The sequence below is a fragment of the Festucalex cinctus genome, chromosome 4, assembly GCF_051991245.1.
Source record: "Festucalex cinctus isolate MCC-2025b chromosome 4, RoL_Fcin_1.0, whole genome shotgun sequence".
Classification (NCBI taxonomy): Eukaryota; Metazoa; Chordata; class Actinopteri; order Syngnathiformes; family Syngnathidae; genus Festucalex; species Festucalex cinctus.
This window is the reverse complement of record NC_135414.1, coordinates 7,674,940-7,693,865: the sequence shown is the minus strand read 5'-3', so window position 1 is coordinate 7,693,865 and position 18,926 is coordinate 7,674,940. Positions and strand designations below refer to the sequence as shown.

At 37.7% G+C, this 18,926-nt stretch overlaps 1 pseudogene across 1 annotated transcript in view; it reads left to right on the top strand.

Moving 5' to 3' along the window:
• The window catches only part of LOC144017220 (cingulin-like protein 1), a 35,029-nt pseudogene extending 20,045 nt beyond the window's left edge, over positions 1-14,984 (top strand). Inside the window, exons 12-19 of the transcript XR_013283139.1 lie at positions 1,177-1,347; positions 2,646-2,807; positions 3,915-4,004; positions 7,575-7,658; positions 8,560-8,684; positions 12,378-12,486; positions 12,574-12,737; positions 14,026-14,984. The product of XR_013283139.1 is annotated as a cingulin-like protein 1 (transcript). The remainder of the gene's footprint in view (positions 1-1,176; positions 1,348-2,645; positions 2,808-3,914; positions 4,005-7,574; positions 7,659-8,559; positions 8,685-12,377; positions 12,487-12,573; positions 12,738-14,025) is intronic.
• Positions 14,985-18,926: the final 3,942 nt, after the last annotated feature.

The following is an 18,926-nucleotide window of genomic DNA, read 5'->3' as shown; positions in this document are numbered from 1 at the left end:
CTCGGGGTGTGACGTAGCCCGTACTCGAAGTCGATTGGCTGCCGCGAGGTAAAAAGCGAAAAAAGTTCAATTTTTTGTAACTTTGGCGAATATGCCATTGTGCGGATTTTCGTCACAAATGTGCGGATTTTCGCTACTGCGCACCGCCTCCCAGCGCGCCAAACGCGTCCTCTGCGCCGCCCCACGCACTTTCGTTCCATTGCAAGCGAACTCCATTGACTACGATGCAAACGCGCCGCCAAAACGCCTCCAGGTCATGGGTGTAGTTTCCACATTTTATATACTTGATTTTTTTTTTTTTTTTTTTTTAAATCATTAAAATTCAGCAGTTAACACATTCTCTGTGGTATGTCCAATTCAGAGGACAATTTTATTTTCACTTTACAAGGACTTTTAAGAGTCTGAAAGGTATTGTTCCTATTCTGTCCACTGGGGGCACTCGTGTGGCTTTGAAATGTTGCAGGTCCACACATCCACACACGTGCTAGAAATTCTTGAAATTGCTTGACTTTGTAAAGTCTTTGACAATAGTTGTCTCAGTTAATTGTGTGCTTGTTCTATGGAGAATTGTAAAATCTCTGGGAAAGATTGAAAATTTGCTTATCTACTGGACTGAGGCCGTAGAATGTAATTATATTGAAACTTCCTTACATATGGTATGTAAGGGAGTATTCATGTCCTTTTACTCTTTGTTCCTTTCACTAATTAGGGACAGTTGGAACAATTGTGTCGCTACTTATAACAGTATGTGCTCTGTCACGCGCAACAGCCCAGAATATCCCATTCTCAAATTAGTTGACACACGGTGTCTGTCAGAGCGGTAGTCACTTTGTGTATGTAACACAGGGTGGAAAAATTAAATATACACATTTTAAATGAAGTTATGGTAGAAAGGAATGAAGGATGAGAGGTGTTTACTGCCACTTTTATACCCTACTTTAGCACCAGAACCTTAGCTGGACTTTGAACTGTAACCTTTGTTTGAAATGTTGAGGTTTAAAATGTGATTAATAAATGTAATCTTAACAAATAAGTGTAAATGTTATCAAGTTAAAACGTTTATAGTGCACTCACTATAAAAGTATATTCACAAAAAAGTTCAGGATGTCGGACTTAAGGGTGAAATTTGAGGATGTGAACTTAACTTGAACAGTGCTGTGCCCTTTGTGCCCTCAGATGAACGACATTGTGGATGCGTCCCAGTCGTCAACACGGGAGTTGCAGGAACAGATTGACATTTACAAGGAGAAGAACCGCCGGGAGCTGACGGAGCTGCAGAAGCTCCTTAAGGAGCGAGGCCAGGAGCTGGACAAGTACCTGCTGGCTGCCCAAACGCTGCAAGAGGAGGTACGCTTCTTTATTGTCAAATCATTAAACGTGTCGTTAAACAGGCCAACTGTGCTCCCAGGCAGAACATATGAGCCATTGTTGTGACTCATCTGGACTGATTCGTGTCATCAGCCATCATGTGCTTCATGGGTGGCTGCTGTTTAACATCCCTTTATCACAATGCACTGTTTGCATGTGACAAATGTGCGGGAATGTTAGGAATGTTTTTGTGCAAAAATAGATGAATGGGAATAATTATTGTCAAAAAGGGCACCGGCCTTCTATTCTTTTATGTATTAGACAAATATTTGCATAACAAGGGCACATTGGCCACACTGTTCCAAATGATGTATGCAATATCTGGAACAAGGTCGTTTTATGTGAGACATTCGTACCAGCGAAACTGGTAAAACTGGAGTGGATTTGGATAACATCTCCTGGAATTATTTATCATTGTGAAAACTGTAAAACAATGAAGACTTATTCTCCTTCAGTTTTTTAGTAGTTTTGAATGCACATTACTGCCACCTACAGTGCATAAACAGAATGGAATATAATATTGACCACAACTTAAGCCATTTGAGCATTTGCTCAGTATCCTTTTGATATCCGGTGTAAGGTCCATGCACTAGTGCACGATTTGTCCACACGAGCAAGACAATTTAGTGAAAAATGCGACTGTGCTGAGAATTGGGAGAAGTTGAGGCGGGACTTCCTGGCATGCCTAACAGCATTGAGTTAATAGTGTTAGGAATTAATTTGAAAAGCATGTCTTCACCTCATAGGTCTTCATGTTAAGGATGTAGAAAAGTGTGTAAATCAGACCCTCACTGATATGGATACTCATCGTGGATGAGGTCAACATCCAGGTCTTTCCTTTTTCTTTTCCTACGTCCACACTAATGCGTCGTTCTCCAGCTGCTGCACAGGAAGTCGGGTGAGAACATCCAAGGTTGTGATATCATTGTTGTGAAAGCTGTGCTGGCTGGATTCACATCCTCCTTCCTTTAGCTCTCCTGAGTTTGCTTTTCCAGCTGCTCTGCGATGCCCCGACAGTCCCCACCCATGTAAATTTGGCAGATATTAGCTGAAATTACAAGATTAGCCTTTTTTTTTTCTTTTTTTTCTTCCAATCTTCTTCTCACAATAGTATGACATTATTCTCATGAATATTGATGCACTGTGATTACAGTATAAACCAGAGTTATCTTGCATTTCTACTTGGCAATATCTCAACATTTACACTCAATTTTGGAGAAGGACTATCATTTTAAGTTGTAAATATATGTATTTTTTTCTTTTGTCCTTGCTTGTAGCTGTTACAACGAGAGGAGGACCTGCGCCGCTGTGAGCAGGAGCGAGACAAGGCTGTACTGAACGAAAAGATGTTGGAGAAAAAGGTTAATGAACTGGAGGTGGCGGTGCAGACCTACACCCACTCGAAAGATGATAAGACTCGACAGTTCAAACTCATGGAGGTACAGTACACCAGATGCATTGGTCACACATTTATACAAAGAAAACGGAGTACCAAACTGCACATTTTTGCAAAGATGATCTTTTCTTTGGGATACCATAGGAATAAGTCTTTACGACAATCTAAAGTCATTGGACAGCTTGTGGTGTTCATGTACCATCTGCTTAAAAACCCTTTAAAAGCCACGGTATCCGTTTGGCACATTCACTTTTGATTGTTTTTAAACTTTAGACATTTGTTTGGAAATTAACTTCAACTCATTTTAAATATTTTTTTAAATGTATATGTGTTTTTGTTGTTTGTGTCCCTATTAACCAGGAAATGCAAGGCTTTTTTTTTTTTCCAGTGAAAATTTCTTTGTCCGGCCATTAAACGGTTAAAGTAGCGAAACAAACAGCACGGGCAACAAAAGTGAGTGCACCCCTAAGTGAAAATGTCAACAACAAACTCACAGTCACCATTTCATGTTTCGTATCATCATCATCATCCCCGTGCTGGGAAATAATATTGGCCACACAAAATATTAACACTTTGGGCCCAGTGGACATTTTCACTTTCATTTTCATTTGTTGTCAGCAGTTTATACATTAATCACTCAGTGTTAATTTATTTTGAGGCGATAGTAAATGTACACTGTTATATGAGCTGTACACGGATAACATTACAAATTTGCTAAGTGTAATTTGTTTTATGTTTTAAAATATTGACAAAAATGCATTTTTTTTAGAAAATAATTTACTGCCCTCTCAAAACTTAGTGTCTGCCGCTGGTAACAAAAGTGAGTACACCCCTAATTAAAAATGTCCAAATTGTGCCCAAAGTGTCAATATTTTGTGTGGCCTCTCTTCTTTAAATATACAAATAGAATACTGTACCTCACAAAAATGACATCACCAAGTACTGGAAAAGGTTCACATTGGTGAAAAGTTTTTGTTGCAAACAGTTGAGACAGTATTGTCTGCGTAGTTATTTTGAGGGGACAATAAACGCGCTGTAGCAAAATTCCATTTCTTGATTATCTCATGAAAAGATACAATACCAAAATGTGTGAGGAGGGTGTTCTCACTTACACTGTACATTGTTTAATAATGGATGTGACGTTCTTCAGGACAGAATCGCTCAGCTGGAGATGGACTTGGACGAGGAGCGTCATAATGGAGACCAGCTGATGGACAGGCTAGACCGAGGGAGAGAGCAGGTACGCACGTGGGACACATTGAACGCATTCATCGTCACCACTCACCTGGGTCAGTGACCTGCTGCCCATGCTCATGTTAGTTCACACAGCTGTGTTTCTGTTCCATCTAAACATGAAAATTAGATCCATACATCCACTAACAATCACGTCTGCAGCCACTAATATGTGAATGACAGCAACTTGTCATCCATTCACAAGTTGAACATGTTGAGTGGTGCTTTTGTGTACACGCACACACGGCGACACACGCAGACAGGCTAACTGCAGGTTGTTGCGTTGTACGATGGTCTTGCGCAATCGCATGAATTTTTGGCAGCCTGCCAGCCGCAAAGGACCATGAAAGTCAAAATATTCCGTCAGGGTTCAGGTTGCAGAGTTCACTTGCAAGTTATTCTTCCTTTTGATCCTGAAAAATAATTGTGATTCTCATGTGTCAATGCTAAATTAGTTCTAAATAATAATGTAGCAAGTAAAAGCCTGACTTTTTGTTTTTGCCTAGTTTAATTTGCAGATTTTGTTAGGCGTAAGATATAGTCCTCAAAATTATATCAATAAATCATATTAAAATATATAATATCAATCATATCAATATTGAAATGCATCATGAAAATTTGCAGAAGTTAATGAGAATAAGCAATTGAGAAACTGTAGCCTAGTAAAAACAAAAAAACCCCCAAAAAACATGGAACTCTAATGTAATGGATAAGAAATGATACAATTACACAACACAATCATTACATGTACATTTATAACAAATATAGTGATTTTACAGCACGCCGCATTCTTCTATCACATACACAGATCGTTATCAAAATTATGTTGCTTGAGTAAGGCACTTGACTGCTTTCAAATAACTCAAGGACACATTTCAAGTACTTCTAATCAAGTATCCGTTGAGTGTTGAACATGTTTTTGTCTCCTCGTGTTGCGTAACACGCGTTTGCTCGAATTGCGTGGACAGTAAAATGATGATTTGAACAGCTTCTTTTCAGTCTAGTGAGCTCTTGTGTAGTCCAGGGGAGACTTAAAATCTTCTTAAACTTGAAGGGAAAAAAATTCTTGGCAGAGACAAAGAAGTGGCTTTGGTTCGGGTCAGTTGTCACGGCAACACTCGAGCTTTCAATCCAAGAGGTTGAGTGCTCGCACTGTTTGACTGCATGACTGTGCCTGCACATACATTTCACTTCATATTTCACAATCTGTAATACAAAACAGAAATATCACACTGCAACATTGCTATCTGTTGTTAAAATTGCTCTGTCTAGTAAAACAAAGGAGAATAAATATTGACAAGTGCCAGTTCTGTCTGTCTTCACAAATGTTTTCAGACACTTGAAATACATTTCCACCGCAGATAAAGCTTCTCAAGTATATGAATTAGGGGTGTCAAAATTAGTGCGTTAATTTTGAGTTAATTTCAAGTTTTTTAACCACACTGATTTGTTTTTATTTATTTTTTTAAATGTGCAATTAATGACTGCCCCTTACTTGGAAAGCTTGTACTGGGGAAATTCCAGTTGCAACAGAGCAGACAGGTCACAATTTAGCCGTAATAAATTAGGGGTGGGAACCTCTGGCTACCTCACGATACGATACGATATACGATACAAGGCTCACAATAACGATTATCTCACAATATGATGATACCGCGATTATCGATATATTGCTCAGGTAATAAATGCACAATAATCTACGATAAAACTCATTATAAAATAATATAAATAATATAATAAATAATAAAATAAATATCAATAAATAATAATAATAATAATAAATAAAAATACATCATAAAAATAAATAATTCATAATATAATAAAAGTAATATCAATCTGAATATAATATAAATACATCATATATATATATATATATATATATATATATATATATATATATATATATATATATATATATATATATATATATATATATACATATATATATATATATACATATATATGCCGCGCAGTGATACAAACGAACAGAAAAGTAGTGGCTGGCGGTAATGGCGTTTGACTTTTTTCAGGAAAGGAGTATTGTGATGGAAATGTATCACACTTTTGAAAACAAATAGTTTTTAGAAGAAAAACGCTTTATTTCCGAGACCCCAGCCAGCTTGCTGGACTATTTTCCTCTCGTCCAACGCCGGACCAGAACTGGTGTCACCGAACGCTGTCAGGGGTAAGTCAGTGCTGATCGCACACACGGGAGGTGAGGATGAAATTGAGATTCATGTTAAAAAAGCCGAACGATCCCTTTAATATGAAAAGAAAAAACGCACTGAGCTGTCACCAATCTCTTACAAATGCAATTACCCCGGTATGCCATCTAGTGGCAGAAAAATTACCTCAACACAAATCAATATCACACTCATTTTTTTACAGTACATCTTTTTAATTTTAACACAATTTTATGATTTTTTTTCCCACTCTTATGCTAACAAGAGTATGACAACTTAGAAAAGTTATTGTACATTTAAAACAGATATAAAATTTGCTTTTAATTGTGAGTTAACTAATGAAGTCATGCAATTAATTACGCTTAAAAATTGTAATCGCCTGACGCCCTTAACATGAACTTTACGCTACACCAGTGGTGTCCAAACTCGGTCCCCGAGGGCCAGCGTCCTGCAGGTTTTGGATGTGTCCTTGCTCCAACGCACCTGGGCCTCATCAGCAAGCTCTGCATAAGCCTGATAATGATCCTGTTGATCGGAGACAGGTGCGTTGGAGCAAGGACACGTCCAAAACCTGCAGGAAGCCGGCCCTCGAGGACCGAGTTTTGACACCACTGCGCTACACACTCAAATGGCTAACCATCCCAACTCACACACCTACTCTCTCGTGGGTGTATGTGCGGACCCCCCGTCTGGCTCCGGAGGCAGCAGGAGGAACACCTGCGTCTCTCCTGGCACCAGGTGCACCCCTCCTGTCTAAACGAGAGTAATCTCCCCTTCTCCTCTCCAGCCGCCTCTCACAAAGCTGATTAGTTTCACCGCATGTTCCAGTCTGCTGATTCAGCTCCCTCAAGCGCCGCGCTGGGCGCGCCCACTTATAGGGTCTATCGCTCATCACAGCGGCCCACTGTCACCCACTAATTGGCATAAAATATCACCAATACTGCGCTGGCGTCGCACATAAAAGAAGCTTCGATCGGTTTTCATACTCGTGTTGGTTTGAAGTGCTGAGCAGGTAGTGTCCATTGTGGTCATGATTTGGGGGTTGTTTGTACATCCTCCCTAGCATCATCACAGTCAAGAATGAATTGCTCATTAAAACTATATTTGGTAACCCAACTCACTTCACAGTAGAGCTGTCAAAATTAATAGATTATCAAATCAATTGACAGCTTTTTAAAATTTTATTAGTATAGGGAACAAATTAAATGCAAGTGTCTCAGTTGTACATACATTCTCGACAACGTTGCAGGCGACATCGAAAGCCTCCACGTACGTTACAATGCGGATGAACCAGACAATCCGGCACGCCGATTTACCCACTGCGCCTCTCCGCTTGAACAAGGCCGCTATTGTTGTTGGCACTGTACTGAGTGCAAAATCGGGTTTGTTGACAGGTGGACCAGATGAGGAATGAACTCATGCAGGAGAGGGCTGGCCGGCAGGATGCAGAGTGTGACAAAATGGCTCTGGAGAGACAGGTAGACACAACGCACCACCGCCGCGACGTCAGCCATAACGTGTGGAGGACCAAAACTGCCAAAATTCGAAATAAATAAATGACTAAATAAATACATAAATATATGACTTAAAGTGAAAATAAAAATCAATATAAAAAATCTAATTCGAAAATTATATCTAAAAAAAATAAATATAAATGGAAATAAATCTGTTTTTATTTTCACTTGTAGTCATTTATTTATTTAGTCATTTATTTATTTATTTAGTCATTTATTTATCTATTTATTTAGTCATTTATTTATATATTTATTTAGTCATTTATTTATTTATTTAGTCATTTATTTATTTTGAATTTTGGCTGTTTTGGGCTGTACTGCCAAGCTGAAATGTTATTCAAATGAGGGGGCGGTCCTAAGCGTGTCTTGGGCTGGACTCCGCCGTTGCAAACTGCCTGTCATTGGTCGAGTGAGCAGCTCGGCAAACAAGGAAGTCTCGCCGGCTTACAATGGAAAGCTCCAGCAATGGACGACGATCATTTAATAACATTTCGACTTGGCAGTACGGCCCAAAACTGCCAAAATTCAAAATAAATACATGACTAAATAAATGACTAAATAAATAAATAAATAAATAAATAAATGACTAAATAAATAAATAAATAAATGACTAAAATTGAAAATAAATTTATATTTTTATTCGGAATTATAATTTTTCATATTGATTTGTATTTTCATTTTTAGTCATTTATTTATTTATTTATTTATTTAGTCATTTATTTATTTCGAATTTTGGCAGTTTTGGTCCTCCATAATAATGTGTCTCTTCATCATCATTCTAAAAAATTATATCATCTCCCACATCCGTTTCCTTTGCGAGAGCGCAAGCGTACGGTCTCATGTTCCTCTGTGCGGCCCTCCACAGAGCAAAGACCTGAAGAACAAACTGGCTGATCTGGAGGGCTCGCAGAAGTCCAGCAAAGTGGGCCAGGTTGCGCAGCTGGAGGATCGCATTCGCGAGCTGGAGGAGCGTCTGGAGGGAGAGGAGAGGTGAGGTCAAAGTACACGGCGGGAGTGGAGGGGAGGTGATTAAAGGGATGGGAAGAGAAATGTTTCAAGTTTTGAAAAGTGAGGACACAGTTCATGGAGTGAATGACAAAAAAAAAAAACACTCAATGTTAACTTTACTCAAGCGTTACGTTTTTCTTAGTTGTATATCTGTAAATAAATTACTACTGTAAATTCTGCACTATTGACCACACCCAAATGTTAGCCACATCCATTAAATTTCAAGGGGAAGTCACTCTTCATCATTTCTTGACAATAAAATGTTATATGTGACCTCACTATTAAACATTACATTTGTGGAATATGAGTTATGCAGCAAAATCCAGCTGTTTTTATCCATCTTAGGGGGCAGCCATTTTGCCACTTGCTGTCGACTGAAGATGACATCACAGCTGCTCAGGCAATGACCAATCACAGGTCACCTGTTTTCTGAAGCTGAACTGTGATTGGTTGTTACCTAAGACCTGAGCAGCTGTGATGTCATTTTCACTCGACAGCAAGTGGCGAAATGGCCGCCTTCTGATACTGATAAAAACGGCTGGATTTTGCTGCTTAACTCATATTCCACTAACGCAATATTAACCAGAAAACTGTATTTAGACAAGTGGGGCTGCATATTATTGTTAATAATTTTTTTTTTTTTGAGTTGACTTCCGCTTTAACTCGCTCACTTGCAGCTATTTTCACAGAAGCAACCCCCTCACTCACTTCATTTTGACTGATTTTGGCAAGGCCCACAGAATATTGCGTTCTATTGCTATAAAAACATGGAACCTACCAAAAGAAAGATTAAAATGTCTTCTTTCATCAGGAAAAAATATATATGTCTATCTTTTTCCGTTTTGCAGCAGTTAGTATTAGAATATAGCTGAGTTTCATCATTATTCACAAATCTATTTAGAATTGTGGGGAAAAAGCTTGTTTTCAACATTCCCCTGGTTAATCTCGTATACTTTGCTGCCACCTGCTGGCCGTTTTTGTAATTACTACAATTTTTTTCCACCCGTTCACTGCATTTGAGAGGCTGCATCAAAGCCTTCTTCTGTATGCTCTAGCATAAAAAAAATAAATAAATAAAAATTAATTAATTTAAAAAAATGCATTTTAAAAAATTAATTAATTTTAAAAAATACATAAAAAATTTATAAATGCGTCTTTGGGACACTTAAAAGATTTAAAATAGAACATATTTATACGTTTTTGGGAGCAAATTAGTTTAAAAAAAAAAAAAAAAAACTTATTTAACACGTGTATATTACCTCAAAAAAAAAAAAAACATTTTCCCCTCTACTCGTGTTTTATATGGTGCCCCAATTTGCTGGTGTCAACACTCAAATAGTCAAGTGTTATCCACATAAGGTAGTATTTTGAGCAGTGTTGCCACAGTTACCTTGAAAAAGTAACTTTGTTACTTTACTGATTACTTGGTTTTAAAAGTAACTAAATTGCGTTACTGATTACTTGATTTTAAAAGTAACTAAGTTAGATTAAAAGTTACTTTTTTAGTTACTTTCAGCAGCTGCCGATAACTCCATCTCAACATAAAAATAATGCAGTAGAAACGGAGTTCCAAATACTTTATTGAAAGTGCATTTTTAACATGAAAATAAAGTTTTTTTTTATGAAAAACAAAATAGGCAGTCGCTCTTGACTTCTTGTAACGTAAATACTTTTTATAAAACAAAAAATAAAAATCTATCCAGGTTGAAAATGAAAATCCCCTAAATTCCTCTATTGTTTGTTTGTTCCGCTATTCCAGTGTGTACACATGTATCAGTTTAAATATTTATTAGTAGTTATTGACAGTTATAATTGTTTTTTGGTTTGTTTGTTTTTTCTCTTCAAAATAAGGATCAGGAAAACAAAAGGTTGATAATTTAATGTTAAATATAAATATTTAACCTTTAGACAGACACCAACACAATTAAACAGAATATTTGCACATTGTGAAGTATTTCAGAAACATAAATTTAAGACATGAAATAAACCTACCGTCCAGCCAAAAGAAATATGAAGCCACCTTATGGAACAATAAATCTATCAAACACATTTTAACCACTTAATATATGCAAAAATATTTCCAAAAGTTCATTTCCCTTTTTAATCAACAATTTTTGTATTTAACAATTGTTTTTTCTTTTGTCATCACTTTCATTTTTGGTTAATGTATGACATCTTTTTTTGTTTTTTTAATCTGAGACACGATGATGACCACAGAATCACTACTGTTTAAATTTTGTTTTTTGGGCTGTCGTAATCGCGGGCACGTCTCAGTTCTCCTATCTGCTGCTCATGCTAGTTGTAGACATTGACAGGGAGCTACAAACTGAGAAATGAGATACTTGCAGTGTGCTTTTAGCTTAGCTGGTGTGTTGGCTGTGGGACATACCTGTGTCGTTTGAATCCATGCATTGGATCGTCACGGGAGTTATTCTTTTTGGCTCGCGCGCAGTACCAACGCCGGCCCGGGACATACAAGTGCACCGAGAGGACTCGATAGCCATGGGAAATACCGAGATGTACGGCACCGGCTTCTGCTAACTGTCTCCATTTGTATGTTGTCACTCGTTGCGCGCGCGCGCGCCGTGTCGCGAGCACGGAAACACGGAAGTAGCTTGAATGGTGATGCTACTGAAATGTAAACAAAACAAGTAGAGCACGGCGCAGAACTCTTGCTATTGTTATGAAAACCATAAAGCCTCACTCGCAACCGATACGGTCGTTTAGCTCCCCTTGACGAACGATGGTTCGGTCGAATCGTTTTTTTGTTCCACCCCTACTGAAAACGTAACTTGTCTGACGTCACTCCCCCTGGCGAGAGGGCGGAGACGACCTCATCCCATAATGCTTCACGGACCAGTTGAGGATGGAAAGAAATTATTTTTTTTACCACTTTTATGGTCCATAATGCACACTTTTTTTGTTGTGTTGTGTGCCTGTTGGTTAATAAAACTAGTAGTAAAAGTATCATCACTTTTGTTTTGAATGTGCAAACCATTCATGACCAGACCATGGCTGAATTCAGTGTGGTGATCAATGACTTCTGCCTCATCTTCGTAGTTAGCAGTAGTTGTTTGTGACTGTTACAACAGTGTGATAGTTTGCCTTCTTCATGAAAATGTGGAGTAACGCATTGATTCTCTGGACAGTAACTTTAATCAGACTACTTTGTAGAATAAAGTAACGCGTTAGACTATTAGTTACTTTAGAAAGCAGCTTTTTTGAGTAACGCGTTACTAAGTAAAAATACAAACACACACACACAAAAAAAAACAAGTATCTCAAAATCAGTGTTGCCGGTAACGCGTTACTAAGTAACGCGTTACCGGCAACACTGATTTTGAGATACTTGTTTTTTTTTGTGTGTGTGTGTTTGTATTTTTTATGTGTAAAGAGAAGTTCTCTGAGCTCACTAACAGTTTCGGCTGTCTTAGTTTCATTCATGACGGCCCACGAGTGGATTTTTCCTTTTAGGTGCAAGGAAGAAGGAAATGGCAATAAATAAAAACAAACATTTCTTACCCAATGTGTTTTGTATAAAAGTGTGTTCCAGATGGCGTTACATATTTTCCAAAGCATGAAAATGCATCTGCTGGCCAACTGCCATTTAGCCCGAAGCCTGAAAAATGTGAAAATCCTCCAGTTGAATGTTAAAATGTCCTCAATGTCTTTCAGGGAACGAGCCAACCTGCAACTGTCCAATCGCAGGCTGGAGAGGAAGGTGAAAGAGGTGATGATGCAAGTGGAGGAAGAAAACCACGCCATGCAGGACCAAAAGGACCAAGTACGTATAAAAACCCGCTCGTCCTCTCGCGTCCGACAAAGCCGAGCGACGCCATTTTGACCCGTGCCCCGCCCCCATTCGCCACAGTTGAATCTGCGCCTGAAGGCCCTGAAGAGGCAGATGGACGAGGCTGAGGAGGAGATCGACAAACTGGAGCACGGCAAGAAGAAGCTGCAGAGAGACTTAGACGAGCAACAAGAAACAAACGAGCAGCTGCAGAGTCAGCTCAAGTCTCTGCGCAGTGAGATGAGGTAAAAAAGAACGGCGACCATGAAACACGGTCAGCAAATAAGGCACAAACGTTTGAGCTTTTATTTGCTTTGGCTGCTGCGCTTAAATGCTGCTGATACTCGTAAAGAAGCATTTTAGATAATGTCCTATTGTAACAATGGCAATACAGCAGTTTATATATAAAGCAAAAAAAAAAAGTGAGTCTACCTCGAAGTGAAAATGTCCTAATTGGACCCAAAGTGCCAAAAATATTTTCTGCATTTGCAGATTCGTAAATCTACATACACTGGTGCCTTTAGATAAGAGTGGAATTTAATCAGTGACCGTGCTTGTAACTCAAAACAGAAATGGAAATCTGTTTCAGCCTAAAAAAGAAAATCTTGTTTTCTCATAAAGACAATAGCACTTTTAACATATTGCAAAACATTCAGTCATTTTTCAGAGGATAAAGAATATATGCCACAGCCCTAATATTAATAATTTTGAATTTTAGTGTCATTTTTTAAAATTAATTTTACAAAATATTTTGAAAAAAATATTTGAAATTCAAAACATAAGTACACATATTAATATTTAATTTTATTAATTAAATAGAATAATTATAAATAAAATGTATAAATTATCAATTATTTTATTAGAATATTTTAGTGTATAACATAAAAATGTACATAAAAATGTTTAGAATGTATTAATCTGTTTAAAGCTTTTTTATACAGTATTTCACATACATACTTGAACTCACAATTTTAATTTGACTATTGAATATTTTTCGGACCAATTAATCTATCAGTTATTCAATTGATTAATTGACTAATCAGATTCATTTTAATTGTGCATTAAAATGTATTACAAAAGCATTTTCCCCCCTTCATTACTGTTTATTAACTAGCGATTGGTGCCTATTTCATATTTCATATTCGTATAGTGATATTAAAAAAAGGGGGGGGGGGGGGAATTGATGTATTACTATGTTACCGGTGTGGTCATTGTTTTCCAAAGTAAAAACAGGTGTTTGCAAATGTCTTTTTTTTTTTTTCATGAAGGACTACAGAAATCAGCGAACAATTACTGTTGATATGCTGAAATCAGAGGATTTGGATAATAAAAAATAAAATAAAAAATTGCTCCAAACAATTATTCGATTATTATTAAAATGGTTGTTGATCAATTTGATATTTGATTACTTGTCGATTAACTTGATTAATTTTGACAGCTCTACTATGATGTGATCCATCCATTTGTTTTAAAACTGAAATGTAAGCACGTTGCCCATTCGTGACGTTCACCGAATGTGTTTTTCCACGGCAGACGCAAGAGCACGTCGGCGCCGCTACTCAACAATCTGGACGACGACGATGACGACGACGACATCAGCACAGACGGGGAGACGTACTTTAGCTCCACTTCCAGCTACAAGCGCTCATCCAGTCAGGACAACCTCCTGTCCACCTTCAGCATGTAAAAGAACCAAAAACTAACAAAGCTTAACTTCACTGTTGGACCGAATGACTGCGCTGAAATGACTTCCATCCGGCAGTAGCATATCATTGAATTGCTTCAGTATTATTTGAGCAGCTCCGGGGTCACTGGAAGAGAAGAGATGTGTAAATACTTCTTAGTTGGTTTGTATTTCCCACATTCAAGTGTGCAACCAACTTGAATGCACTGCACACAACTGCCTCTGCATGACACAAGTCCTATTTTTATAACCCTATCAAATGTCTCACTAATCTGTTTGTGTATGTGTTTTTTTTTATACTGGTCATTTAAATGGAATGTATTTCTAACGAACAAACATGGACGTATAAAGCAAGGATTTTTTTTTTGATTTTTTTATTTATTCATGTCTATATGAACAAAAAAAAAAAATCCTGACTTCAATGTGGTATAGGGAACAATGAATGAGGGACTTTATACAATTTTTTTATATTGTTTTTATATCAATGTCAATACATCTACTGAAGTCTTTACTTACTCCCATTACACAATTGTTGAAATATGGATCTGCCTTTTAATCAATTGAAACTGCTTATTTCCTTTATTATTTTTTGTCCCAATGAGTAATGTATCATCTGTAACATCCCCCGAATTTTCCTGATGGAATGTGAGAAACTGACAATCAAAAGTGTTGCATCACTGTAATTATTTGCACTCCCTTTAATTAAGCAATAGGCTGCAAAGTGGATTAAAAAGCTAATTACTGCCACTACCTCTGTGTAGCTCCTGTTCTGCTGTGACTTCAATAAACTTGCTTCCGCCTTATCGCACATGCTCATCTACTATTATTGTCTCAACATTCCATATCAACTGAAACAAAACCCACTTAAAAAAAACTACTCGTGGAATGTCTCGGGCGTGCTAGCAGAATATCTGTTTACTACGAGTGCCACTCGGCCTCCAAGTACAATGTTAACGCTTGTCGTTCTACTAGTGCGCTTTAATGCACTAAATTGTCTTTCGAGTATGTGTAAACGAATACTCCAGTACAAGTATGTACAGTAGTACTGTCTAGGTCAAACAAATCAAACATCTTCGAAATGAAGGATATGAAACATTTTAGGTCCGCTTATTACTAGGCAGATACCAATACAGTACTGACAGCGGCATGCTGCTCTCTTGTGGCGAGGAAGCGCATTGCCTCCTTGTGAGAATAAGCCAATTTCATGCATCATAAAAAAAATAAAAACAAGTTTTTTAATATCTAGAAGAATTTTTTATTTGTTCAAGTAAAATTTTTGTACATGTTTACTATTTTAGAGGAAATAGTTCCATACTGTAAATGGAAACACAAAAAAGTGTTATTTAAACAATGCTTGTGAGGTTCATTGAAGTCGTGTTATCAAAAACAAAGATTTTAAAATACTATTATAAGCCATTGCAACATGATGCAGTTTAGAGATAAATATTTTAAAACTACTTAAATTATTCAATTAAAATATATTACACACAGGTTAAAAATATAAGGATGTATTTATTTATTTATTTATTTATTCCTTCATTTATTAGTTAAAGCCACTCTATTATGCACAGTTTGATGTTGTAAGTCTGATTCTTTTGCATAGCACAACAGCGAGCACGTGTGCCACTAGTACACTTTGAGAATGACTCGATTAGTTGTGCAGGTTATGGTGAGTTCAAAGTTGTCATCTCTAATTGTGATTTCACCTGTTAATTATGTACAAAAAAACAACACGTTTATCCTGTAAAACGCAATCAAGGTTAAACAATGTGAGCATGCATCTGTTTTTGATTGCTTGATTTCACGTGCATGTGACCTTGTGACCTCAGACCTTGTGACATGAATGTTGTGAAAGTTCCGCAGTAGTGATTGTGAACACATGAAATGTGAAAGCAGGTTGATCCTGCTGCGCAGACTCACTCAACGCCCCGAGGCGTGTGTCGCATGTTTAGTTTGATGCCTTCAATTCGGAGCAACTCGAGTGCTGTACGTATATTTGCTGAACTTTAAAGTAAACTTCCATCACTGCCTTTTAGCCGAGTCTTCTCAAGACATGCACCAGGTAGATGCCAACTGCACAGTGGGCGACTCCCCCTCAAGCACTGATGAAGTCCAGACCAAACAAATACTTAAGTCAAAAAATATTAAAAGCTTCTTGATCACATGATTTCTTTTTCATTTGGTAAAAGATTGGCGCCTTGAATTCTGTCTTTAAAAAAAAACAAAAAAACCCAATGATGCTTACTTTATGTGCGCACAAATTGACATAAGTACAAAGAAAACAAAACACTCTTCGAGAAGTGACACAAGTGTATTTGTTGTGGAATTACAAATATCCCCGATTGGCAACTTGTGTTACTTTCTGCTTTCTTAGATCATGTGAGGAAGTTTCGGAAACAATACGGCATTGTGGAGGAGTGTCACTTTTTAAATAAATTGTCAACACTTGTATTTTGTTTGTTTGTGTGGCAGGCACATAGCAACGGCACCTAAAAATAAACAAATAAAAGATAACTAAAAAACAGAACAATGCACACCTTTTCCTGGTATCATCACGTAGGACCAGGGATAGTCATTAACCGTTAATGTTAGGTAGGACTCGCAGACAATACATTTAAATTAGTGTTTTTGATAAGAAAATATAGTACTCACTACTCAGCATTACTGTACTGTATATATATTTTTTTTTAAAAAACAGTTATAATAACACAACTAATAGAGTGTAAAGATTTAAACGTTATTAATTAATTGTGGCCACCACGGGGCAGTATAATATATAATATGGGCACAATCAGTGAAGACGAGAACAACTCTCAGTAAACTGCAGCAATCTTCGTCATTTTTCACATAAGATAAAGAATATAGGCCAATGCGTATATAGTGGAAACCTGCATACTTATAGTTTCAGTTCAGCACCCGTGCATTTGAATACAGTATTAATGCAATTTTCCCCAGCTTGGGTAATGAGGTCATAAGTAAAATGTTCTTATCTGCTCTTATCTTATAGGATTATTAGTTTTGAGTACTTCAAAATGCATCAATCATAATTATCTTTCCATTTTGTATCCTATTTTCCGAACGCGCACGACTGCTCAGGCATATAAAGGTATTTGTCCTAGTGTGGTGGCCGTAGTTAGCGATCTAAAACGGAGATGACATTTTCACCCGTGGCCGTGATTGGTTAAAACAAACGTGTAGAATGTCGCATCGTCCAATCAGCTCCAATCATTGTACAGAATGTCCCGCCTTTTCCCGACGAAATTACTGTGGAGAGGTACCAGATGAATATGTAATATTTGTTACACTTGAACAGGGAGTCACGATGAAACGCTAAAAGTGTCTTTTTTTTTGGATGATTTGCTCATCATTTGCTAAACTGATGCTTGTGTTGACGTTCACTGCTACATCTTGTGCTTGTAGCTGAACATTTTTTTTTTTACCACAAGTTGGAGCAAAAAAAAACCCCCAAAAAAAACAAACAAACAAAAAAAACAGATTGCTGGCTTGTATCTCTAAAAAGTAGTAAGTCAGGTCACTCGAAACTTTGTGGTCATATTTTGTGCAATTTGTCATATTTATTTTGACTATTAAATTGTACATCTAGGGCAATATACATGTATATAGTGCAGGCTATATTAGGTGCCTTTTGGGGCACTCAAAGTCACTGTACAAACAAAGTAAGGGGAAAACCCCCCGAAACAGAACATAAATGTATGTATATATAGTAGGCCTACTGCATATAAATAAATATAAGGTATTCTGCACAACCGTCCACAAATGTGACACTGACCATCCACTTGTTGACCGATTTCACAAGTGTTTGATATGCAGTTACTCATTAACCATGTCGGCATGCCACTTGTTTTATTGTTTTTTGTTCATATTTAATGGAATGAAAGGAAGGACTTTAGGGGTTTGAACTGTTTTCACTATCACTTCCTCCACATTTTTATCCATATATGCAGGGAATGTCGGAAGAGGGTTGGAATGTGATCCCTGCTTATCATGTCTTCTGAGACATTACACACGCACATATACGCTGGGGACATTAAAAAATAATGCTACCGTCATCAATGATTCATTGCCAGTAACAAGTGCCACGCTGTGTCATTTTGGTCACTCCTGTGTTACATTATACACAAATAGAAACATGTAGAACACGCTAGGTGTTTATATCCACGTAAGACCTATTTTCACATCACAAACATGGCTGAGGTCATTGTTTAAATGCCATACACATCATAAGCACATCCAGAACCTTGCTCAACTGTTCAACACATTAATCCCTACCTAAAAAAATAAAAATAAATCATTTTTCTACATATGATTTGAATGAATGTACCGTTAATCTCAGTATGTAAAACAGTGTCAACTCTGATTGGCCGCTATCTGTATATGAGATAGGAGTTAATGAAATAATCTAGTAAATAAAGTTTGGCAAAACGTTTTCTGCTTGCAAGTAAAGTCACAGTTTAAAATACAGGGCATACACCAGTATTCCAGTCCTCATTTCTTCCTTTTGGCGACATTGTTTGTCAGCATATGTCGTCCCGGAGTTGCAAGTTCTAGTTACATGTCATTGTCTGCTGATAGTGTCAAGATTCTTTCCGGTGACTTGAGCCGCAAGGAGCTGTCACCTAGGAGCCCCACCTGCCCCGGGCCGAGTGGGAGGGCCCGGCCCGGCCCGGCCCGGCCCGGCCCGGCCCCGCCCAGCCTCCCTGCCCTCCGCCCTCCGCCCTCCGCCCTCCGC